The following is a 26,519-nucleotide window of genomic DNA, read 5'->3' as shown; positions in this document are numbered from 1 at the left end:
TTTTTGCTTGTTTTTTGTGTTGTTCTTTGTTGTGGGCATGAACTTCCCCTCCCTTTTTTTTCTTCCTCTCTGCATTTTTTAATCCTTTTGGACTTTTATGTCACGTAAGAATGCTGCGTTGAGACCGAGAGACTTAAAGTGGTTGTAAACCCACTTTTTCACTTTTACCTACAGGTAAGCCTATAATAAGGCTTACCTGTAGGTATAAAGAATATCTCCTAAACATGTACGGTTTAGGAGATATTCCCCTCGCAATGCGCCACTGATTGCAGCGGCGCATGCGCAGGGGGGAATCCACGGCGAAAGGACCGGCAGCCGCCGGACCCTGCCGATTCGAAATCTCCCGCGTGTACGCGCGGGAGTGACGTCATCGCCGCTCCAGCCAATCACAGCGCTGGAGCGGCGATACCCGGAAGACACACCGGAGCAAGATGACATCTCGCTCGGCGTGGACCAGGTAAGTGTTCTTCACCTCGTTCCGAGGTAAGTATTTCATAATCAGCTAGTATGCGGTGCATACTAGCTGATTATGCCTTTTGCCTTGCAGGTTTGAAAAAAAGAAAAAAGTTTATGCGGTTTTCAACCGCTTTATGCCTCGTACACACGATAGGTTAACCAGAGGACAACAGTCTGAAGGACCGTTTTCATCGGTCAAAACCGATCGGGTGTGGGCCCCATAGGTTATTTAACCATAGGTTAAAAAAAAGCCAACTTGCTTTAAAATTAACCTATGGATTGGTAACCGACAGGTCAAAACCGATCATTAGTAGGCACAACCATCGGCTAAAAATCCATGCATGCTCAGAATCAAGTCGACGCATGCTTGGAAGCATTGAACTTTGTTTTTTTCAGCACGTCGTTGTGTTTTACGTCACCGCGTTCTGACATGATCAGTTATTTAACCTATGGTGTGTAGGCGTGACGGACCATCAGTCAGCTTCATCGGTTAACCTATGACAACGGTCCTTCAGACCTTTGTCCTTTGGTTAACCTATCGTGTGGCTTAAGAGACTGAGAACTGGGCCTCTTTTTTTTTGTTACTACCTAGTCCTTAGATATTATTTTTAATATTACTCTGCTACTGTTTTTTGATTACGACCCAACAAAAGCTGGACTCAAGGACACTGAAAGACATCCCGTATTACATTTTGAAGTGGACAATCAAGGGGCCAGGTAAGAGGAGATAGGAAAAGAGGAAAAGGGAGAAAGTGGTGAGTATCTCCCCCAGTACATCAGCCCAGAATAATTTTTTTTTTAGTTTCCTGAATCTGTAGAACTACATCACTTTTCTGAATATAATGGTTTGAACTGACTTAAAACCAGTGTCCCATCGTAGAGAGCCTGTTAGGTGTTACAACAAAGGAATGTAAAACAGTCGCTGGTATAGAAATACTGCGTGAGTGGCATCCAGTGATAATACACAGCGGGCTTCAGGACTACAGGAAGGGGAAGAATAAAAAAATAAAGAAAATAAAAAAGGGAAAGGAGTACCTGAATAAGGGAAAAAAAATCTCCACAAGCAGAACATCAGTAGTGAAAAGGATTAGGAGTACCCCTCCCCCCTTCTTTTTTTTGATGGGGTGGGTTTTTTTTTTCTTCTTTTTTGTGTGTGTGTGTGTGGGGGATGATCGGTAGCATGAGGGGAAGATCAGGAAGGGGAGGAGCAGTGGCAAAGTCACCCTGTTTAAGTCTAAGCCCTGGCCCCATGACGTAAGCGGAAATAACCAGGCCATAGAAAAACAACAGACTACCAAGGGGTGGCAAAATGAGGTAAAGGAGAAAAAAAGAGAAAAAGACACAGAATAAAATAGCCCCAGAAATAAGTATACACATAGGGCCAGATCCACAAAAGAATTACGTCTGCGTATCTCTCGTAATTTCAAATTTTGCGCGTCGTATCTTTGTTTTCTATCTACAAAACAAGATACGACTGCATCTTGGATCGATCCGACAGGCGTACGTCCTAGTACGCCGTCGGATCTTAGGTGCAATTTTTCGGTGGCCGCTAGGTGGCGTTTCCGTCGATTTCCGCGTCGAGTATGCAAATTAGCTAGTTACGGCGATCCACAAAAGTACGTCCGGCGCATTTTTTTACGTCGTTTGCGTTCGGCTTTTTCCGGCGTATAGTTAAACCTGCTATTATTAGGCGTACTTAATGTTAAGTATGGCCGTCGTTCCCGCCTCGCATTTTGAATTTTTTACGTCGTTTGCGTAAGTCGTTCGCGAATAGGGATTTGCGTAGAATGACGTCACCGTCTTAAACATTGGCTTGTTCCGGTTTCATTTCGAGCATGCGCACTGGGAAACCCCCACGGACGGCGCATGCGCCATTAAAAAAAAAACATTGTTTACGTCGGGTCACAACGTATTTACATAAAACACGCCACCATTACATCCATTTGAATTCCGCGCCCTTACACCGCCAAAGATACACTACGCCACCGTAACTTACGGTGCAAAGTCTTCGAGGATTCGAAAAAAAAAAAAAAGTTACGGCGGCGTAGTGTATCTTAGGTACGCTGCGCCCGGTGGAAAGATGCGCGGAGGTACGTGGATCTGCCCCATAGACTCTTGTGAAGAAATTGAGGTTGAAATAGAGGGAGAGACAGGAAAAGAGGAACAATTCAGAAAAGATCAACTTCCAACGAAATGTGACATGGAAAATATGTTTGCAGTTCTGGAGAAATCGTTGAAGAGCCTAGAAAGCTCTTTGAAAAAATAAATAGCTATAATCCATAATGATGTGCGACATCTACTTACGAGAGTGGAAAAAGTGGAAAATAAAGTGGCTATTCATACAAGTACAATAAAGGAGTTAAAAGGAGAAAAAATAATTTTAGGAACAGAGCAGCAAGAACAAGCATATAGAATGGAAGAACAGGAAAATAAGAACAGGAGAAAGAATCTGCGAATAAGAGGACTTCCTGAAAACCCTCAGAAAGAAGATTTAATAGAAATAATTGGGAAAATATTTAACCCACTATTGGGAAAGCAAGAAGTAAACAGCATAAAAATTGAAGGAGTCTATAGATTGCGGAGACCCAAAGGAATCCCAGCAGAAAGTCCAAGGGACATAATAGTAAGATTCAAGAACCTAGAAGAAAAAAATCAAGTATAGAGAAATATGAAGGGAAAGCCCCCCAAAAAAATACGAAAAAAAATTACAAATTTTTCCGGACTTATCTCAAGAAACTTTAAGTAGAAGACGGATGTTAAAACCTCTGCTGAAAATCTTACAAGAACATGAGATCCAATATAACTGGGGGTTTCCCGCATGTCTGATTGGCAGGAAAAATGGGCGCACAGTAAAACTCAGGTTTGTGGAAGTACAGGAGTTCTGCGGAAAATTAGAAATCCCAGTGCCAGAGGCTTTACGGGGAAGAAATTTCAGACAAGAAGCAGAAATAGAGGATGATGAACACTGGCAACTGATCCCCAGGAGGAAGACATAGATAGGGAAGGGAAAGGGGAGACGGGAAGCAAAAAAAAAAAGGGGGGGGTAGGAGACCTGGACTTTCGGAGTGCCTTTGAGCCATCTTCCTTTATAAAGGAGGTAGGCAATAGCGCCAAACAGTACACCACCTCGGCGTAATATAGCAGGAAGGCCAGGAAGGTCATAGAAAGAGAAGAGAAGAAAATTAGTACCTCCAGTCGATTTGCTGTCTCCAGAGTCGTGGGGCGGGAGAGTCCCCCGGTGCATAACGGGGCATAGGGTCTCTTCATCCCTGTACAAATGGAAGAAAGGTGGAAAGGAAAAAAGAAGAATGGATTCGATAAAATTTATAACATACAATGTTAGAGGGCTAAACTCTCCACAGAAGCGACATATGGTGCTACGGGAATTAGTAAGAAAGGGTGCAGAAATAATATTTTTACAAGAAACCCATCTGGCATTGGATGGCAATATCAAATTATATTCTAAGAAGATCCCTATATGGTATTATGGAGATTCACCCACAAAAAGGGCAAAAGGGGTGGCAATTGGCTTTGGAAATAACGTTGGCTTCAAGATTGAGGACAAGAAGGTCGATCCTGAAGGCAGATTCCTGTTCCTGAGAGGAACTATATCAGGCATAAAATACACCTTGGCAAATGTATACTATCCCAATAAGCACCCTAAAAAATATTTGCTAGAGATCTTAAAGGAACTAGGTGAATTTAAAAAAGGCTACTTAATATTGGCTGGAGACTTAAACTTTACTATGGACAGCAAATTAGATTCCACTTCCGGGGCTGTAGATAAACAAAAAAAAAGTATTAAGAAGAGTAAAAGGAAAACTATTTGAACATCAATTAGTAGACGTCTGGAGGATTCAACATCCTAGTGTAAAAGACTTTACATACCACTCAACGATACATGGAATGTACTCCAGACTGATCGAACATAGAGCATTGGAGGTAGTAATAGAAACATCAATAGAAATAGCCACAATATCAGATCACGCCCCAGTGACAATGAAGCTAAAATTAAAAAGGGAAGTGATGGGGAGAGGAGCCTGGAGAATAAATAAAGATGTAATTGAAGATCAAGAAGTAGAGAAGATAATGGAAACAGAAATTGACCAGTATTTCCTGATCAATGATACACCAGAATCGAGTAAACAATAATATGGGAAGCGCACAAGGCCGTTATAAGGGGCCAATTGATAGCTATTGGGGCCAGAAAAAAGAAAGAGAAACTAATATGCAAAAAATCTTAAAAGAAATATATGACTTGGAACAAAGACATAAGAGAAATGTCGAAAAGGAAACCCAACGTGCCTTAATACTAAAAAGGGAATCATTGAAAGATCTAATGGAGCAGGAAACAAGAAAGGAGTTCAACAGAATCAGAAAGGACTGATACAAAGGAGGAAACAAGCCTGGAAAATACCTTGCCAAAATGTTAAGACGCAAAAAGTCACTAAATTATATAGAGAAGATAAAGAATGGAAGAGGAGAAATGGTGAATAAAACAGCTGATATTGCAACAGCATTCCAAACATATTATAGTGCATTATACGCAATTAGAAAGGAAGATACATATAAGGAGAAGGAGAAGAGGAAAAAAAAAAAAAAAAAAGAATATTTAAAGAATGCGAAATTGCCAAAAATACACGAAGAACGCCTGACAGCTTTGGAAGCAGGGATCACACAGGAAGAAATTATAAGAGCATTAAAAGAAACACCCACTGGGAAAAGTCCTGGACCAGATGGGTTCACCATCAAATATTATAAAAAAAAATCAGAGCCAACTGATCCCGAGACTATGTGATTACTTTAACCAAATAGGGGAAGAAGAGGAAATGCGACACAAATCTTTAATGGCCCACATCACTATAATACCAAAATCTGGGAAAGGTAAGACATTATGTTTTAGTTATAGGCCTATAGCATTACTAAATGTTGACACAAAACTATACGCAAAAATTTTAGCCACGCGATTAAAGGACCTAATGCCAGATTGGGTTGATCCAGACCAGACCGGGTTTATACCCGGAAGAGAAGGTAGACATAATAGTCTAAAAACTATATTACTACTGCAGGAAAACAAGAGCGTAAAATCCCCAGTCCCACTCCTGTCAATAGATGCAGAGAAAGCATTTGACAGGGAAGACTGGGGATTTATGATGGACACGCTCCAACATCTGGGAATGGGACCTAAAAATTAGACACTGGATACAAACTTTGTACAGTAGACCAACGGCAATGGTCAAGGTTAATATTAAAATGTCATCGCCCTTTGAAATGCATAATGGGACTATACAAGGGTGCCCGCTCTCGCCACTTCTATATGTACCAACGCTGGAACCTTTTTTGGCAACCCTACGAAATAATCCAAAAATAGAGGGGGCGAGAATAGGCGAAGAAGAACACAAGATAGCGGCATACGCCGACGATATCTTAATGTACATAACTAACCCAAGGGTGACCCTGCCAAACATAGCTAAGGAAATAAAAAAGTACAGAGAACTTTCGAACTTCAAAATAAATCCTATAAAAACAGAAATTATAAATATATGAGTGGAGAAAAAAAAAGAACTTGCATTGCAAAAACAAATACGTGGGTGAGAGGAGAGCTAACTTATTTGGGGGTTAAACTGACATCTACAGTAGACGGTCTGTATCTTGCTAACTGTATCCCTCTGCTAAATGACATAAAAACAGATTTAAAAAAAAGAATATAACAAGATCACTTTCATTCGCGTGCTCCGGTCAACCAACCAAAACCTTCTCCAAATCCCCAAATCCCGCTACAAATCTAAGGGAGAACGTAGATTTGCAGTCCAAGGACCCCGGCTTTGGAATGCTCTACCCACGACCATCCGCATGGAAGAAAACCATCGGGCTTTTAGGAAAAAACTAAAGACCCACCTTTTCTAAAGGATCAGGATGACACTGGATGCAAGCGCCTTGAGGCGATTAAGTTCGCATTTGTTGCGCTATACAAGTTACTCACTCACTCACCATTGTGTATGGATTTTTATTATTATTCTTTTTACCAGAGTTTATATTATAATTTTCATGATTCATACCACATGTTTACATCCAATAAAATCTTTAAAACCAAACAATGCATATTATACATTATATATTATAATTATTTAATTTTTGCTTGCCTAAAAACCCCACCGGGGTAACTTTCCCATAATGTACCATAATGTGCCGAAACCTCAGTTAATTGTCTTGAAACTTCCCAAACATATCCAAGATGTTTCAAGCGTTTCAAGCGATTCGGTGTTCCGCAAGACAAACTAGGCTTGTTTTTTGGGGAGCTTAATGTGGCTAAACGTACAAATATGACCTTAAATGTTAACCAATGTTCCCCAAACTTCACACAATAGAAGAATCTATCCATTCCAACATATTCTAAAAAAAAAAAATCAAAAAATTCAATGTTATTCAATTAATGTAAAAAGAGCTTAACGTACCATATCAATCAATTGTCTTGAAACTTTGCACAGCCCAAGTTCTCAACTTCCCAAACCAATCCAAGAAGTTTCACACATTTCGGCGTTCCACAAGGCAAATTAGCGAGCTTAATGTGGCTTAAAGCGGAGTTCCATCCAAAAGTGGAACTTCCGCTCATCTTATTCCCCCCTCCGGTGCCAAAATTGGTACCTTTCAGGGGAGGGGGGACAGGATACCTGTCTTTGACAAGTATCCTTTCCCACTTCCAGGAGTCCCTGCCGTAGAGCCGTGACGTCACCGGGCCAAGAGGAGCTGGGCCTCGAGCATGTGCAGTAGGGTTCCCGGCATGAAGCCGAAAGGCTACATTGCTGGGTTCCTGTACCCGCAATGTAGGCAGAGAACCCGACAGCTGATGGAAACATCAGCTGCGGGTGCCGACATCGCTGGACTCCAGGACAGGTAAGTGTCCATTTATTAAAAGCCAGCAGCTGCAGTATGTGTAGCTGCTGGCTTTTAATGTTTTTTTTTTTGGCGGAACACCACTTTAAAGTACAAAAAAGATCTTAAATGTTAACCAGTTTGCCCTGAAACGTCGATTCTGTCTATGTTAACATACTCCGAATATTTCAGCTTATTTGATAAATCACACCAAAAGTTATTGACAATAAGCTATATTTTACAATCCCAAAACACCTTATGGGTAGAGCTCCAAAGGGGAAAATAAGGGGAAAATAATACTGGGAGTATGCTATAGCCCCCCTAACCTGAGGGAGGAGGGGGAGACAGATCTATCACAATTTGGATTAGCAGCAAGGATAAGAAGTGTTATCATAATGGGGGGATTTTAATTATCCAGACATAGACTGGGCGGAGGGAACCACGCATTCATCTAAGGCTCGCCAGTTCTTAGATGTCTTGCAGAACAATTTTATGGGTCAGATGGTAGATGCACCAACTAGAAATGTTACTAAATCTACTGATTACCAACAGTACAGACCTGATTATGGATGTGGAAATATGGGGCAATTTAGGTAACAGCGATCACAGGTCAATTGGCTTCAGTATAAAGCACACAAATAGGAAACATAAGAGGAATACAAAGACACTGAATTTCAAAAGAGCTAACTTCCCTAAACTACGAACCTTGCTAGAAGGCATAAATTGGGATAAAATCTTAAGCTCCATACACACAGTCACACTTTTTGCCAACCAACTTCAAAATCTGCAAGTTTTCTAATTTGTTTGACCGTGTGTACGCTCCATCGGACCAACTTTTTCGGGTTTCATCCAACAAAAAGTTGGGTCTGCAAACGGACCAACTTTTCGGCAACAAAAGTCCGATGGTGCCTTGTCTGACTGTGTGTACAGCAATCCAACCAACTTTTGGACAAAGTGCAAATACGCATGCTCAGAACCAATGTTAAAAGCAACAAACAATAGCAGAAGTTAACCAAAGGGTGGCGGTAAAGAGCAGAAAAGAGCAAAAAAAAACGTGATGTTAGGAACGTTTTAGAAAAGTTTGCAGAAAAGTCTGACTGTGTGTATGCTATGGGTGTGGCCGGACAAATCAATTAGGAAAAAAATCCAAGGGAAATTTTGTTGGATGTCTGACTGTGTGTATGAGCCTTAAGGAACAAAGAACACAGAGGAGAGATGGGTTTGCTTTAAGAGCATATTAAATATTGGCATTAGCCAATGCATCCCGTTGGGTAATACATTTAAAAGAGTAAAAGTCCTGGATGGCTTAACTCCAATGTAAAAATGCATATAAAAGCAAAGGAGAAGGCCTTCAAAAAATACAAGGTTGAGGGATCATCATCAGCATTCAGACTTTATAAAGAATGCAACAAGAAATGTAAGGGTTCAATTAGGGCGGGCGAAGATAGAACATGAAATATACATAGCAGAGGAGAGCGAAAAAAATCCCAAGAAAGTACCAGTATATAAATAGTAAAAGAGGGAAGACAGACCATATTGGCCCCATAAAGAATGAGAAAGGACATCTGGTTACAAAGGATGGGGAGATAGGTATTGAATTTATTCTTCTCCTCAGTATTCATGAGGGAATTGGGGGGCTTCAGTCACTAAAACTGCAGTGTCTATCCTCATGACACATCACAGGAAGCACCCCTATGGTTAACAGAGGACAGATTTAAAATTAGACTTGGGAAACTTAACATTAATAAATCACTGGGACCAGGTGGCATGCACCCGAGGGTACTTAGGCAACTCAGTCAAGTAATTGCCAGACCATTGTTCCTAATTTTTACTGACAGTCTACTGACTGGAGAAAGAACAATGTAGCACCAATATTTGAAAAGGGCCCAAAATACATCCCTGGGAATTACAGCCCAGTTAGCCTAACATCAATAGAATGTAAGCTCTTGGAGGGGATGATAAGGGACTATATACAAGATTTTAGTAATGAGAACGGTATCATTAGCAGTAATCATCATGGATTCATGAATATTTGTTCTTACCAAACCAATCTATTAACCTTCTATGAGGGGGGTTGCCATCTAGATAAAGGAGGACCCGTAGATGTGGTGTATCTGGATTTTGCAAAAGCATTTGACACAGTTTCCCATAAACGTTTACTGCACAAAGTAAGGTCTGTTGGCATGGACCATAGGGTGAGTATGTGGATTGAAAACTGGCTACAATGGCGAGTTCAGAGGGTGGTGATAAATGGGGAGTACTCGGAATGGTCCGGGGTGGGTAGTGGGGTCCCCCAGGGTTCTGTGCTGGGACCAATCCTATTTAATTTGATCATGAATGACCTGGAGGATGGGGTAAACAGTGCAATCTCTGTATTTGCGGACGATACTAAGCTAAGCAGAGCAATAAATTCTCCGCAGGATGTGGAAACCTTGCAAGAAGATCTGAACAAATGAATGAGGTGGGCAACTACATAGCAAATGAGGTTCAATGTAGAAAAATGTAAAATAATGCATTTGGGTGGCAAAAATATGAATGCAATCTATACACTGGGGGGAGAACCTCTGGGGGAATCTAGGATGGAAAAGGACCTGGAGTCCTAGTAGATGATAGGCTCAGCAATGGCATGCAATGCTAAGCTGCTGCTAACAAAGCAAACAGAATATATAAAAAAAAAAAGGGGGCGAATACATTTGCAAGGCACTGTAGAAAACTGAGCAGTATATTTGACTGAAACAGCTGCTGGAGAGGGCTACAGGACCTGCACAGAGTTTTCTAAAATGTCCAAAAAGCACTCATGCTCACTTGGACAGCTCTTAATTTCTGACATGATTGACAGGTATTCTAAAACGATTTTAGTGCTGTAGTTAAAAAAGTAAGCATAAAGTCAAGTTCTTTTATTAGGGTTTACATACACACTTTAAAAAGTCCCACACCTAAACCAACCTAACACGATCGGAAATTCTGACAACAAAACCGTGGATTGTCTTCCGACGGAGCTTTGGCTCAAACTTGTCTTGCATACACACGGTCACACAAATGTTGTCGGAAATTCTGAACGGCAAGAACGCGGTGACGTACAAGACTACGACAAGCCGAGAAAAATTAAGTTCAATGATTCCGAGCATGCGCAGAATTTTTGTGCTTTGGAATTGCATACAGACGATCAGAATTTCCGACAAGAACTTTTGCTGTCGGAAAAATTGAGAACCAGCTCTTAAATTGTTCTTGTCGGAATATCCGACAAAAAGCTCACATCGAAAAAATTGACGGAATTTCCGGCATTAGACCATTCAAGATCAATGAATCATTAATCATCACTTTATTTGGGGTCTTTAATCCAGTTTTCTATCCATCTACAGGCTGGAATTTCTAACCTTGTACAGATCAATTTACATTTTTACATTTTTTGAGAAATTGTGTCAAAAACAATTAGCAAAAGTCTAAATATACTACATTCACAGCTAAACACGTCTAAGTTTGAGCGTAGTTCCTCATCAAATCTAAGAAGAATTTGTGGTAATATTGTGGAAATATTTATGGAATCTTGTCAACCCCTTTGACCAAGTTTCTGCTTACTTCTTTATGAAAGGAAGCCTAATGCCTTGTACCAGGGCTTTTTTTCCTCAAAGAATAGGTGCAGGAACACCCCCTTTCCAATTCATCCCTTGTCTCCGCCTCTTACCCACCTCTGAGCACCGTTTCTTGGTTCCACCCCCTACCTATCTCCCAAGACCGCCTCTTTTAGAGAATACAAAAGAATGTAACATTTGTGGTACTAACTAATTTGTATGGAACTCGTTAATGATAATAACAAAAGCAGTAAAATAGGGCCAGATTCACATAGAACTGCGGCGGCGTAACGTATCGTAGATACGTTACACCGCCGCAAGTTCTCATTGCAAGTGCCTGATTCACAGAGCACTTGCGATGAAAACTACGCCGGCGGCCTCCGGCGCAAGGCGGGCCAATTCAAATGGGCGTGTGCCATTTAAATTAGGCGCGCTCCCGCGCCGGACCTACTGCGCATGCTCTGTTTCGCAAATCCCGTCGTGCTTTGCGTGCCGTATTCCCGGACGTGTTACGCAAACGACGTTCATTTTTAAATTTCGACGCGGGAACGACGGCCATACTTTAGACAGCAATACGTTTGCTGACTAAAGTTAGGGCACCTAAAACGACGACTAACTTTGCGACGGGAAACTAGACTAGCGGCGACGTAGCGAACGCAAAAATCCGTTGGGGATCCGCTGTAACTGCTAATTTGCATACCCAACACTGGTTTACGACGCGAACTCCACCCAGCGGCGGCCGCGGTATTGCATCCTAAGATCCGACAGTGTAAAACAATTACACCTGTCGGATCTTATGGATATCTATGCGTAACTGATTCTATGAATCAGTCGCATAGATAGAAACAGAGATACGACGGCGTATCAGGAGATACGCCGTCGTATCTCTTTGGTGAATCTGGCCCATAGATCCTCCGCAGCCAGCAACAATAGATTCCCATGGCATCAATGGACCACCCATAAAAAAAATACCCTCCTCCCAAGTATCAATAACCCCCCTAAGGTAACAACAGATCTCCCCCAGCCAGCATCAATAGACCCCCAAGCAACAATAGATCCCTTCAGCAACAACAGACCACCTACAACAAAATACCACCCCCTTCCTCAGCAATAATAGACCTTCAACAGCAACCAGCAGCCAGCAACAATAGGTTTCTCTCTCAACAGCAAATCCCTACCAGCAACAACTGACCCCCCCCCAGTAACATAAGACCCACCCTCAGCAACAATAGATCCCCTACCAGCAACAACCAACCTCCCCAGCAACAACAGACCCTCCTCCCACAAAATAGATCCCCCCAGCAGCCAGCATCAACAGGCCTTACAGCACACCCCACCACCCCTTGCCATTACATACATTCAGTCCTGGAGGTGCCAGAACTATGTTCCCCCGCGTTCCCGCTGAAAAAATGCCCTGCCTTGAACACACAAGCAGAATTTCCGACGGAAAAAGTTAGAAAAAGTTAGACGGAAGCTTTTCATCGGCTATTCCGCCCGTGTGTATGCCCCATCGGTCTTTTTCTTTTGGAAATGTCCAATTTCTATTGGATGCAATTCCGACGGACTAAAAACAATTAATGCACAGAATCAAGTCGACACATGCTCAGAAGCATTGAACTTAATTTTTCTCAGCTCGTCGTGGTGTTGTACGTCACCGATGGTCGGAATTTGGTGTGACCGCGTGTATGCAAGACAGCTTGAGCGGAATTCCGTCGGAAAAACCGTCTAAGTTTATTCCGACGGGAAAACCGGTCGTGTGTACAGGGCATAAGAAGACATTGCTGTAATTTTGTGGAATATTGTGGGGAACTGGTTAGTTTTGAAGTAGAAGAATGCGATGTGAAAAGTTAGTCCAGCCTTTCTCACGCTTTTTACCCAAGAGGAACCCATAAAATAATTTTCAGGTCTCAGAGAACCCCCTTCTAAAACCAATTAATTGGGGGTCAATGAGAAAAAATGTCCCTTAACCACTTCAGCCCCGGACCATTTGACTGGCCAAAGACCTGGCCACTTTTTGCGATTCGGCATTGCGTCGTTTTAACTGACAATTGCGTGGTCGTGCGACGTGGCTCCCACACAAAATGTATGTCCTTTCCCCCCCACAAATAGAGCTTTCTTTTGGTCATATTTGATCACCTCTGCGGTTTTTATTTTTTGCGCTATAAAAAAAAATAGAGCGACAATTTTGAAAACAATGCAATATTTTGTGCTTTCTGCTATAATAAATATCCCCCCCCCTTTTTTTTTAAAGCTCTATTTTCTCAGTTTAGGCCGATATGTATTCTTTTTTTTTATCAAAAATATGTAGAAATCGCAATAAGCGTGTATTGATTGGTTTGCGCAAATGTTATAGGAGAGGGGCGGATATTTACATGAAGGGGGCGGATTTTTAAATGATGGGCAGTGGTGGGGGCGGAATTTATATCGATGGCCAAACAAAGCTGGAAAATAAATCTTTATCGAATATAGAAAAATCCGCCCTTTATTGACTAAACACGCCCCACAAGCGTACATAATGAATAGCAGATAAAGATTTATGGCCAGATTCATAAAGAGTTACGCCGGCGTATCAGTAGATACGCCGACGTAACTCGGAATCTGCGCCGTCGTAAGTTTAAGTGTATGCTCAAACTGAGATACACTTAAACCTATCTAAGATACGACGGCCTGCGCCGTCGTATCTTAGGGTGCAATATTTACGCTGGCCGCTAGGTGGCGCTCCATTGAGTTCGGCGTAGAATATGTAAATGCCTAGATACGTCGATTCACGAACGTACGTGCGCCCGTCGCAGTAAAGATACGCCGTTTCCGTAAGAGATACGCCGCGTAAAGATAAAGCTGCCCCCTAGGTGGCGTAGCCAATGTTAAGTATGGCCGTCGTTCCCGCGTCGAAATTTGAAAATTTTACGTCGTTTGCGTAAGTCGTCCGTGAATGGGGCTGGACGTAATTTACGTTCACGTTGAAACCAATACGTCGTTGCGCTGTACTTTGGAGCAATGCACACTGGGATATGTACACAGACGGCGCATGCGCCGTTCGTAAAAAACGTCAATCACCAAACATTAACATAAAACATGCCCCCCCACCCTCATTTGAATTAGGCGCGCTTACGTCGACCCCATTTACGCTACGCCGCCGTAAGTTAGGAGGCAAGTGCTTTGTGAATACAGTACTTGCCTCTCTGACTTAAGGCGGCGTAGCGTAAATACGATACGCTACGCCGCCTTAAAGATACGCGCCCCTACCTGAATCTGGTAATTATTTTGTAGATTTGTTTGGCCATTGATTAAAATTTCGCCCCCACCACTGCCTATCATTTAAGAAATCCGCCACTTACATGTAAATATCCGCCCTTCTCCTACATGAACATGCCTCTGCAAGGTGAGACAACAGCTGACCGTAAACTCAGCCGTGCTGAGGCTCCGCACTGCGCATGCGCAGTTCCGGCCGGGCATTTCTCGACATGACATTGGTACAAAGCGCCCCTGGGATGAACAGTATTTCAGGCACAGATACCAAATCCAGTGAGGTAGTGACAAACAGTGTAGTGTTTATTGTTGATATATGCAAGTCTATATACAGGTGCTGTACAGTGTTCAGAAAAGCAAACAGAACAAAAATAGCCAAACAAAAACCTAGCCGCGCCTCGGCTAGGGATGCCACCTGTCCGGTTTTGACCTGGACCATGGATCAGAGATCCCTGAATGTGTATGAGAGGAGCCTGGGAGACGTATAAACCCCTAACAGGACTTTTTCTGGATGAGCGAGTTTGGGGTGGAGGAACTTGACTGGCCTGCACAGAGTCCTGACCTCAACCCAATAGAACAACTTTGGAATGAATTAGAGCGGAGACTGCGAGCCAGGCCTTCTCATCAACATCAGTGCCTGACCTCATAAATGCGCTTCTGGAAGAATGGTCAAAGAATCCCATAGCAGGGTTGCCAACCATTAGTACAATTATGGACAGTTTGTAAAATCCTTGATGTTTACATATGTCCGTGAATGTCCATTATGGACCTGCAGTCTGCATGTCTGTAACAGACATTTACAGACAAATGTAAAAGTCGCAGTGAATTTACTGATGGTTGGTAACCCTGTCCCATAGATACACTCCTAAACCTTGTGGACAACCTTCCCAAAAGAGTTGAAGCTGTTCTAGCTGCAAAGGGAGGGTCAGTTTAATATTGAACCCTACGGACTAAGACTGGTATGCCATTAAAGTTCATGTGCATGTAAAGGCAGGTGTCCCAATACTTTTGGTAATATAATGTGTGTGTATGTAATATATATAAATCATTATATTATGTAGATTGTATGGTCAGCTTAACCACTTAAGCCCCGGACCATATTGCTGGTCAAATACCAGGCCATTTTTTCCGATTCGGCACTGCGTCGCTTTAACTGACAATTGCGCGGTCTTGCGATGTGGCTCCCAAACAAAATTGGCGTCCTTTTTTCCCCACAAATAGAGCTTTCTTTTGGTGGTATTTGATCGTCTCTGCGGTTTTTAGTTTTTGCGCTTTAAACAAAAATAGAGCGACAATTTTGAAAAAAAATTATATTTTTTACTTTTTGCTATAATAAATATCCCCCAAAAACATATATATAAAAAACTTTTTTTTCCCTCAGTTTAGGCCGATACATATTCTTCTACATATTTTTCGTAAAAAAAAAAAAAATCGCAATAAGCATTTATTGATTGGTTTGCACAAAAGTTATAGCGTTTACAAAATAGGGGATAGTTTTATGGCATTTTTATTAATATTTTTATATTTTTATCGGTACTGCGACATTATGGCGGGCACTTCGGACACTTTTGACACATTTTTGGGACCATCGGTGCTATAAAAATGCATTAATTACTATAAAAATGCCACTGGCAGGGAAGGGGTTAACACTAGGGGGCGAGGAAGGGGTTAAGTATGTTCCCTGTGTGTGTTCTAACTGAAGGGGGGGTGGGACTGACTTGGGGAAATGACAAATCGCTGTTCATACATTGTATGAACAGACGGTCAGGCATTTCTCCCCTAACAGGACCGGGAGCTGTGTGTTTACACACACAGCTCCCGGTTCTCGCTCTGTAACGAGCGATCGCGGGTGATCGCGACCGCCAGGCACGCACGTCGGCGCCAGGGGCAAGCGGGGGGCTCGCGTGCGCCCCTATTGGCTGTTTGGCGAGATGACGTATAGCTACGTGATCTCGCCCAGCAGAGCCGACCTGCGGCTGGTCGGCAAGCAGTTGACAGAGCCGTCACGGCTATGAATGTTCCCTTCATCCAGCCAGGTCATGGTTTAACTCAGGGATCCTCAAACTACGGCCCTCCAGCTGTTGTAGAACTACACATCCCATGAGGCATTGTAACACACTAACATTCACAGACATGACTAGGCATGATGGGAATTGTAGTTCCTGAACAACTGGAGGGGCGTAGTTTGAAGACCCATGGTTTTACGAGTCAGGGCTGATCCTAGGGTAATTCTGTGATTATTCCATAAATAATCACAATAACATAAATTAAATAGATTCATGTGCTGCTATGAGTCCATAGAACTGTAGTGTACTGCAAGATCCACAACAATTGCCACGAACATCCAGTGAAATACCGTATTTATCGGCGTATATCGCGCACTTTTTTGCCCTGAAAATCAGGGCAAAATCGTGGGTGCGCGATATACGCCGATACCCGCTTCCCGCGCCGAGTTTTGAATACTGCGCCGGCATATACCGAGCGCAGTACACTCGGGCAGGCTCGGCCAGTCTCGGCTTCTTCCGCGGTCACGTCCTGGACGTACAGGACGTGAGCGCGACAGTTGCCGAGCCTGCCCGAGTGTACTGCGCTCGGCATATGCTGGCGCAGTATTCAAAACTCGGCGCGGGAAACGAGCGGGGAGGACGCGAGGACGCCGCGAGGACGCCGGACCCGCCGAAGAGGACACCGGACCCGCCGAAGAGGACACCGGACCCGCCGCAGAAGAACACCCGACGACGCAGAAGGACGCCGGACCCGCCGAAGAGGACACCCGAAGCCGCAGAAGGACGCCGGACCCGACGAGGCCGCCGATGGACGCCGCGCAAGACACCAAAACTGTAAGTACAAAAATAATTTTTTTTCCACAGGTTTGGGGGTCACTTTGGGGGTGCGCGGTATACGCGGGAGCGCGTTATACCGCGATAAATACGGTAATATCCAGTCATAAAAGCTGTTAATGGTCCACCTTCACCGACTCTAATAAGAACACCCACAAAAGTGCTCAAAAGGTGGCAGCTTACCACAAGTAGTTGACCCTTTTAAGTTGGCCTTTGCTATTAACAGATGAAATAAGCAGATGATGGAACAGCCTCTTAACCCATGGAGACTCAGGACGACATATGCAAATAAGAAGATAAGGTCTGAAATAGTGTAATCCCATTTATTAAACTTAAAAATGTTCGAATAAAAAGCCAAATGGCTGCTTACTTTAGGAGTTCCCAAGGCCCGGCACTGAGGCTGGATGGCATAGAAACAAATTGTTGGAGATGGTCCCGACTCGTGTGCGCTGGCGTGCGTTCCACCCTGCACCGCTGTGAGCCAAAGGGAACCGGAGGTGACCTGGGTACGTGACCAGGTGACGCCTCTACGTTCGTTTCGTTTGACACGTCTTCAGAAAGCGATGCACCCTGCCTAGGATCGGCCCTGTAACTAGTAGAATCTGGATGCCGATAATAAAGACCTTTCACTGCCCATCAAAGGACAACTGGTTCTCAAAAGACATGAAAAAGCCATTTATGCAAAACTGGAACAACCAGTCTAAACAAGGGTGGGGGCTTTTAACATCATCTGTCATCCATACACAATGCCACTGCAACATCCCCACCCCAATGATATAACAACAATTCACACCTTATGCTATGTACAGTAACTTGACTGACTAACCTAAACATCACCCCAGTTCACTGATTGAATTACAAAATTAGAACAAGGAGGTTCTACAAATTTAACACCGCCGACCATATTCTAGGACAATCAACATCTACCTTGACGCATTACATGGTAAATGGATTAGGCAATTAAAATACAGTAAAACCTTGGTTTGAGAGTAACTTGATTTGAGAGCGTTTTGCAAGACAAGCAAAAATGTTTTAATAAATTTTGCCTTGATATACAAGCGATGTCTTGATATAAGAGTAGCGTCATGTCACAACTGAGTATAAAAGAGAAGAGAGGAGCCTCTAAGTGTAGCAATATGGTTACATTTAATGAAGGTACAACATTTAGCAACTTATTGCTACACTTAGAGGCGCCTCTCTTCTCGTTTATACCCTGTAAAAAAAAAATGCTTTGATATACAAGTGCTTTGGATTACAAGCATGTTTCTGGAGTGAATTATGCTCGCAATCCAAAATTTTACTGTACAGTGATTTCTCGAACATTTTCACCTCCAATAAAACGATTTTCTGGTTTAACCCCCAATTAACCTCTTAAAACCCAACTAGTCCAAATGAATTCCTTGTGTAAACAAGCTGCTACCAATATATTGCTATACAGTAAAACGTTGGTTTGAGAGTAACTTGATTTAACCACTTAAGCCCCCCGGAAGAATTTATCCCTTTCTTGACCAGAGCACTTTTTGCGATTCGGCACTGCGTCTCTTTAACTGACAACTGCGCGGTCGTGCGACGTTGCACCCAAATAAAATTGACATCCTTTTTTTCTCACAAATAGAGCTTTTGTTTGGTGGTATTTGATCACCTCTGCGGTTTTTATTTTTTGCGCTATAAACAAAAGAAGAGCGACGATTTTGAAAAAAAACACAATATTTTTTACTTTTTGATTTAATAAATATCATTTTTTTTTTTTATACTTTTTTTTTCAGTTTAGGCCAATATGTATTCTTCTACATATTTTTGGTAAAAAAAAACATTGAATCGTTCATGTCGAATGGTCTACCCCAACACTGTCTCTATAATGTTGCTTTTCTCTCTGTGTAGAATAATCTTGGACTAATAGAGTTAGGTTAGGCACATTCGACCGCAGATTCGATGGACACAGATTGCGATTGTCAGCGTCATGTCGAATCTCCTATCTATATCGAACTGTTGTAGCAAGAAAACAAAAAAGTCGGATCTTTCGGATTTGGGATTCTGAGTGTTCGTTTTAGTTTGTTAAAACGATAACGAAAATACCCGAAATTCGGACGAAAATGCATTTGGATGAAAACGAATGCACATGTCTAGTTTTTTGTGTGCTGACTAGCTGCAGAATGTGTTGGGGAATATGTATATTGTTTTGTGTATTGTCCTACCCATGCGTTCCTCCTTTTTCTAGCTATAAATTGATCTGAGAAGCTGCCATTGTTGCTTTGTTGGATTTGGTGCGCGATGTTACTATTTATAAAGAATTGGCTACTCTATACGAAGAGTTTCCTGTGCAAACATCTCAAACATGTGCATAGTCTTTACAAATAATCCCAGTATTTGTGTAATATGTGTATTTCCTCTGCTGGATGCTGATGATTAGAGGAAGTAAACATATTTACACGAATTACAGGGATTATTCACGATGGCTGTGCAAATGCTTTTTTTTTATTTATAAATATAATATAAAATGTTACATAAACATAAATAATCCAAAATGTTAAAACAATTTAAAGCTAAGCAAATATTGTCCTAATACAAGAGACATTTCCACTATGGAGCATATTCCTGGTCAAAGACCGGTCACTGCTGCTCTCTCTCCTTGTGCAGGGGGACTGGTCTTCTCTCCGCCCCCTCCTGCAGTTTTCTGCAGGCAGCTTGAAGTGGGTGGGACCTGCTGGGCCCCTCCCACAGCTCTGCTCTCTGCACAGGCTATGTACAGCACAGTGATGATGTCACTGCTACTTTTACAAGGTAATATCTATGGGCCAGATTCTCGTATAGCGGCGTATCTTTGCGGCGGCGTAACGTATCCGATTTCCGTTACGCCTCCGCAACTTAGACGGGCAAGTGCTGTATTCTCAAAGCACTTGCTCCGTAAGTTGCGGCGGCGTAGCGTAAATCGGCGTAACGGTTGGCGAAAGGAGCCGAACGGCGAGTCGGCGCTATACTGCGCATGCGCATCGCCATTCGGCTCCTTTCGCCAATCGTGACGCGGCTTACGCGACGGGGGGAGAGCTCGTTTTTGGGGAAAACGTCAATCAACAGCCTGTGAGGAACGCCCACTCCCGCGGGACTCGCAACCCGGATGCATGGGTGAATATGCTGTACTAAGGTATGTACAGCAGGAAAAAAATATTAAGAGCATTAATCGTGATGGAATGTGGGGGGGCAGTGGAATAAAAAAAAATTGTTTTTAAGGGGGAACCACTGCTTTAAGTATGGACGTCGGGACAGCGTCGAATTTTGCGTCGTTTGCGTAAGTCGTTCGCGAATAGGGCTTTGCGTAAATTACGTTCACGTCGAAAGCATCGACTATTTGCAACGTGATTAGGAGCATGTGCACTGGGATACGTATGCGCCGTCCGTTAGAGACGCCATTTACGTGGGGTCATGTTTTATTTCCATAAAACACGCCCACCTCTTCTCAATTTGAATTTGGCGCGTTTACGCCGGCAGATGTACGCTACGCCGCCATAACTTAGGGCGCAGGTTCTTTGTGAATCCAGCCCCAGCCTCACTAAGTTACGGCGGCGTAGCGTATCTGAGATACGCTACGCCCGCACAAACTTACGGCGGGCTATTTGAATCTAGCCCTTGATTGTGATTGCTGGGAAATATATTTAAATTGAACATTTTTGTTGTGCCTTTAAACAGGCTTTTTGTGCTCACAAGCTAAAGAATGTCCATGGAGGGGAAGCTTGTCTATTATAAATAGAACATTCCATTAGGTACCGGGAAAGAATGTAAGTGCCGCAGTCGCTATGAAGTTAGCTGTTTGACCATTGTTAGTAGAAGAGGAGAAATGGGCGAGGCCACACACAGGGCCAGGGATGGAAAATATGTCCTCAGGGAAAAGCAGAACAGGAAAAGAAACCGGAGGAGGATGCTTGTAGGAGTTAAAGGGGTTGTAAAGGCTATTTTTTTCTATTTTCTAAATCAGTTGCTTTAACCACATAAAGAGGATGTCCGCTGAAAAAAAAATATTAAAAGTCAGCAGCTACAAATACTGCAGCGTAATACTGACTTTTAATATCGACACACTTACCTGTCCTGGAGTCCAGCGCCGTCCGCAGCAGAGGACGAGCGATCGCTCGTCACTCTGTTGCCCCCCCCTGCCATCCTCGGTGAGGGAACCAGGAAGTGAAGCGCTCCGGCTTCACTTCTCGGTTCCCTACGGCGCAATGCGCGAGTTGCGCTGCGCCTGCTGATTGGCTCCCGCTGTGCTCTGGGAGCCGAGTGTTCCCAGAGCATAACGGGGGACGGACGGGGGACGGACGGGAGGTGACGTCCTGCCCGCAGGCTGTGGCCGGAAGTGGGTGCAAATACCTGTCTTTAGACGCCGTGCCATTCTGCTGACGTACAGCGACGTGCGGCGGTCGGTAGGTGGTTAAGCTAGTGCATTGTTGGTTCACTTACCTTTTCCTTTCATTTCCATTCTAAATGTTTTTTTTCTTTGTCTGAATTTCTCACATCCTGTTTCTCCTCAGTAAGCTTGCCCCCATCATCCGAGCCGTTCTGGCTGGGGGTTATTCAGTGTGCTTATTTTTCCATGGCATTAAAGTTGTTGAGCGGGGGGTGGGGGGTGGGGTGCTACCGAGGGACGATAATGAAAGTATTGAGCAGGGGGGGTCTGACCTGAAAGTTGTTGAGTGGGGATGCTACCGCAGGACGATGATAATGAAAGTGTTGAGCGGGGGGGTGGGAGGCTTTTGACCAGAAAGTTGTTGAACGGGTGAAGGGGGCGGGGCTCTGACATGCAAGTCGTTGAGCGGGGGGGGCTACCGCGGGTCAGCGATAGTGATGAAAGTTTTGCAGTAAATTGACGCCGATCAGGGGGGGGGGGTGCGGTTCTACTCCTCTCCTCCTCCCATGCTGCCACCACTGTCTCCTCCTCCGTTCCGAGAAAATGACCGCTATCGCAGGAATGAAGTGTCTGTGGGGTAAAGCCCCGCAGAATCCATGCGGGTTGGGAGGTATGTGCTCGCCCCCTCCCTTGGGGCTAAATCCCTGCGGGGAGACGATGTGAACACAGGGATGTAGTCCCAAGGGAGAGGGCGAGCACGCTGACTAACCCCCAGACAGAACGGCTCGGATGATGGGGGCAAGCTTACTGAGGAGGAACAGGAAGTTAGAAATTCAGACAAAGAAAAAAAACATTTAGAAGGGAAATGGAAGGAAAAGGTAAGTGAACCAACAATGCACTAGCTTAAAGGAACCTATTTAGAAAATAATAAAACAAACCTTTACAACCCCTTTAACCGCTTAACGACCGCCGCATGTACATATACGTCGGCAGAATGACACGGACAGGCAGAACGACGTGCCCGCACGTCGCTGCCTAGACTTGGGTCGGGGGTCCGATCGGGAACCCCCCCGCTACATGCGGCGGTCGGTAACCCGCGGGGAGCGATCCGGGATGAGGGGGCGCCTATTCGTTTCTAGCCGCCCCCTCGCGATCGCTCCCCGGAGCTGAAGAACGGGGAGAGCCGTATGTAAACACGGCTTCCCCGTGCTTCACTGTGGCGGCGCATCGATCGTGTGATCCCTTTTATAGGGAGATACAATCGATGATGTCAGACCTACAGCCACACCACCCTACAGTTGTAAACACACACTAGGTGGAACATAACTCCTTCAGCGCCCCCTGTGGTTAATTCCCAAACTGCAACTGTCATTTTCCCAATAAACAATGCAATTTAAACAATGCATTTTTTGCTGTGAAAATGACAATGGTCCCAAAAATGTGTCAAAATTGTCCGAAGTGTCCGCCATAATGTCGCAGTCATGAAAAAAAATCGCTGATCGCCGCCATTAGTAGTAAAAAATAAAAAAAATTATAAAAATGCAATAAAACTATCCTCTATTTTGTAAACGCTATAAATTTTGCGCAAACCAACCGATAAACGCTTATTGCGACTTTTTTTACCAAAAATATGTAGAAGAATACGTATCGGCCTAAACTGAGGAAATTTTTTTTTTTTTATATATATATTTTTGGGGGATATTTATTATAGAAAAAAGTAAAAAATATTGCATTTTGTTTTCAAAATTGTCGCTCTATTTTTGTTTATAGCACAAAAAATAAAAACCGCAGAGGTGATCAAATACCACCAAAAGAAAGCTCTATTTGTGGGGAAAAAAGGTCGTCAATTTTGTTTGGGAGCCACATCGCACGACCGCGCAATTGTCTGTTAACGCAACGCAGTGCCGAATCACAAAACCTGGCCTGGGCATTTAGCTGCTTAAAGGTCCGGGGCTTAAGTGGTTAAAAGAGCAAAGAACTAGCAGGGTTAATGGTGGAGAGAAGACGAGACATCATACAGATTGCTAGGTTGATAAAAAGCAGGAGACGATTAGCTACGATCAAACAGAACAAAGACTATTGCAAAAAAAAGGATTCCATACGGTTCCCAGAAGTTTGATGCGTGGGTTTAGGGCTGGAAAGTAGATCCGGGCTGCTGATAGTCAGAAAGTAGATCCGGGCTGCTGATAGTCGGAGCCCCCTTCTCCTTCTCGTGTTTCTCGCTTGCTGTGTTCCAGGCAAAGTCTTGTGTTCGGTCCTCTCCTAAATCACGTCTGGTTTTAATTCCAAATTTAGCATTTATGGAATTGGCAAAAGTAACGGAGGCGAGAGCTGGGATGCAGTGAAAAGTTTCGTGCTTAGGAGCCAAGCTGACGTGAGCTCCAATGAGTGGAACTAAGGAGGGTATAAAAGCCATCAGCTGAGGTCAGATAACATGAGGGTGGAGCACTAAGAAAAGAAAAAAATCAGGCCCGTTATAAACTGTGTACAGTGTTGGCACAGAGAAGCAGGAGCAAAAAATCTAAATAAATATCCAGAGCGGGATGGACATCTCTGATATAAGATAATATACAGTAAAACCTTGGATTGGGAGCATAATTAGTTCCAGAAACATGCTTGTAATCCAAAGCACTTGTATATCAAAGCAAATTTTCCCATAAGAAATAATGGAAACTCAAATGATTCGTTCCACAACCATTTACTCTTCGTTTACAAAAAGCTTTATTTAGAAGACAGCAAGATTACAAACGCACAACCATTTATTCTTAAAGGAGTTGTAAATAAAAAAAATGTTTTTGCTGAAATGACTATTTACAGGGTATAGAGACATAGGGGCAGATCCACAGAGAGAATACGCCGGCGTATCTACTGATACGCCGGCGTACTTTCAAATTTCCTGCGTCGTATCTTTGTTTTGAATCCTCAAACCAAGATACGACGGCATTTGGGTTAAATCCGACAGGCTTATGGCTTCGTACACTTTCGGATCTAAGATGCAATTCTTCGGCGTCCGCTGGGTGGCGTTCCCTTTGTTTTTCGCGTCGAGTATGCAAATTAGCTATTTCCGACGATCCACGAACGTACGAGCGGCCGGCGCATTCCTTTACGTCGTCTCTAGTTGGCTTTTTCCGGCGTATAGTTAAAGCTGCTATTTCGTGGCGTACTCAATGTTAAGTATGGCCGTCATTCCCGCGTATAATTTTTTTTTTTTTTTTTTTTTGCGTAAGTCGTTCGTGAATCAGGATGGACGTAATTTATGTCCAGGTCAAAACCAATGACGTCCTTGCGACGTCATTTAGCGCAATGCACGGCAGTTCGTTCGGCGCGGGGACGCACTTCATTTAAATTAAACATGCCCCCCTACTCGCCGATTTGAATTAGACGCCGTTACGCCGCAAGAGATACACTACGCCGCCGTAACTTACGGCGCAAATTCTTTCTGGATTCGAAGCATCAAAAAGTAAGTTACAGCGGCGTAGCGTATCTCCCATACGCTGCACCCATGCAATTCTACGTGGATCTGCCCCACAATAGTTAACTGATTCCTTTTAAAAACGATTAAAAATAGATAAAAATCAATCATATAATGTACCTGTAGTTTCTAGTTTCGTTTTTGCATGTTGTTTCCTGCCTCTCTGCTGTACAGAGCCACAGAGCCAATACAGGGCAGTGATGGTTTGGAAAACGAAACTGATTAGTGTTGAGGGGTTTTAGACACACAGTAATCACACCTCCTTGATTAGTGACCACAGAGAGAAAGCTCCCAGCACTGTGGTCATCAGGAAACAGACAACCAGGAAGTGTGGAGATCAGAGAAGAATTACAGCAACTTGAGAGCAAAAACGAACAATGAGGACATGAAAACAGCACTGCATTAAGGTAAAGGAAGCTATTAAGATAAAAAAAATATTCCTTTACAAACCCTTTAAGTCCCTCAGTTTATAGTCCATATAAAAAGATTATAGCAATGTGATCATAAAATGTCCATCCACAAATGGAAGCCTCCACAAGGGGATTAGAAGCAAAATCCAGCAGGAGCTACAGAGTATAAAAGAGAAGAGGGGCGCCTCTAAGTGTAGCAATATGGTTACATTTAACCACTTCAATACCGGGCATTTTCATCCCCTTCCTGCCCAGGCCAATTTTCAGCTTTCAGCGCTGTCACACTTTGAATGACAATTGTGCGGTCGTGTGACGTTGTACCCAAATTAAAGTTTGATCATTTTTTTTCCCCACAAAATAGAGCTTTCTTTTGGTGGTATTTGATCACCTCTGTGTTTTTAATTTTTTTGCGCTATAAACAAAAAAGGGTGACAATTTTGAAAATTTTGAAAAAAAAATTTTTTTTTTTTACTTTTTGCAATAATAAATATCCTATTTTTTTTTTAACTATTTTTTTCCTCAGCTTAGGCTGATACTTATACTTCTACATATTTTTGGTAAAAAAAAAAAAAAAATCGCAATAAGCATATATTGATTGGTTTGCGCAAAAGTTCTAGCGTCTACAAAATAGGGTATAGATTTATGGATTTTTTTTTTTTTTTACTACTAATGGCAGCGATCTGCGATTTTTATCGTGACTGTGACTTTGCGGCGGACACATCGGACACTTTTGACACTATTTTGGGACCATTCACAAATATACAGCGATCCGTGCTATAAAAATGCATTGATTACTGTATAAATATGACTGGCAGGGAAGGGGGTTAACACTAGGGGGCAATCAAGGGGTTAATTGTGTGCCTAGGGAGTGATTCTAACTGTAGGGGGAGGGGAATCACAAGGGGAGGAGACAAATAGACTTTCAAAGTAAAGAAAATGGAAATTGAAGCACCACACCACTGCAAAGGGCTCCAGGTCTTACCAGCATGACTTTTACCTATAGGCTTACCTATAGGTAAAAGTCATGCATGGAATTTAAAGCGGAGTTCCACCCAAAAATGTAACTTCCACTTTAAGAGTTGGTGACCCCCCTGACATGCCACCTTTGGCATGTCATTTTTTTGGGGGGGGCGGGTACCCTGTTTTTACAGGCACCCAGCTCCCACTTCCTCCCATGGCTCTGTAAACATTACCTCTCCCCCTCCCTCTCTGCAATCTTCTGGGACACGTCACAGATCCCAGAAGTTTGCCCGGCCATTCACAGCATGCAGCGTGGCTCGTGCATGCGCAGTGCGTGCCTGGCTATGAAGCCAC

The 26,519-nt window shown here is 43.3% G+C and overlaps 1 protein-coding gene across 1 annotated transcript in view; it reads right to left on the bottom strand.

Annotated features, from left to right (window-relative positions):
• The window catches only part of LOC120913257 (N-acetyllactosaminide alpha-1,3-galactosyltransferase-like), a 105,851-nt gene extending 82,127 nt beyond the window's left edge, over positions 1-23,724 (bottom strand). The window contains exon 1 of the mRNA XM_040323083.1: positions 23,426-23,724. The gene's annotated coding sequence lies outside the window, so the exon portion shown is untranslated. The remainder of the gene's footprint in view (positions 1-23,425) is intronic.
• Positions 23,725-26,519: the final 2,795 nt, after the last annotated feature.

Source organism: Rana temporaria, chromosome 9, assembly GCF_905171775.1.
Source record: "Rana temporaria chromosome 9, aRanTem1.1, whole genome shotgun sequence".
Lineage (NCBI taxonomy): Eukaryota > Metazoa > Chordata > Amphibia > Anura > Ranidae > Rana > Rana temporaria.
The sequence above is the reverse complement of the archived record's forward strand: the minus strand, read 5'-3'. Positions and strand labels throughout refer to the sequence as shown.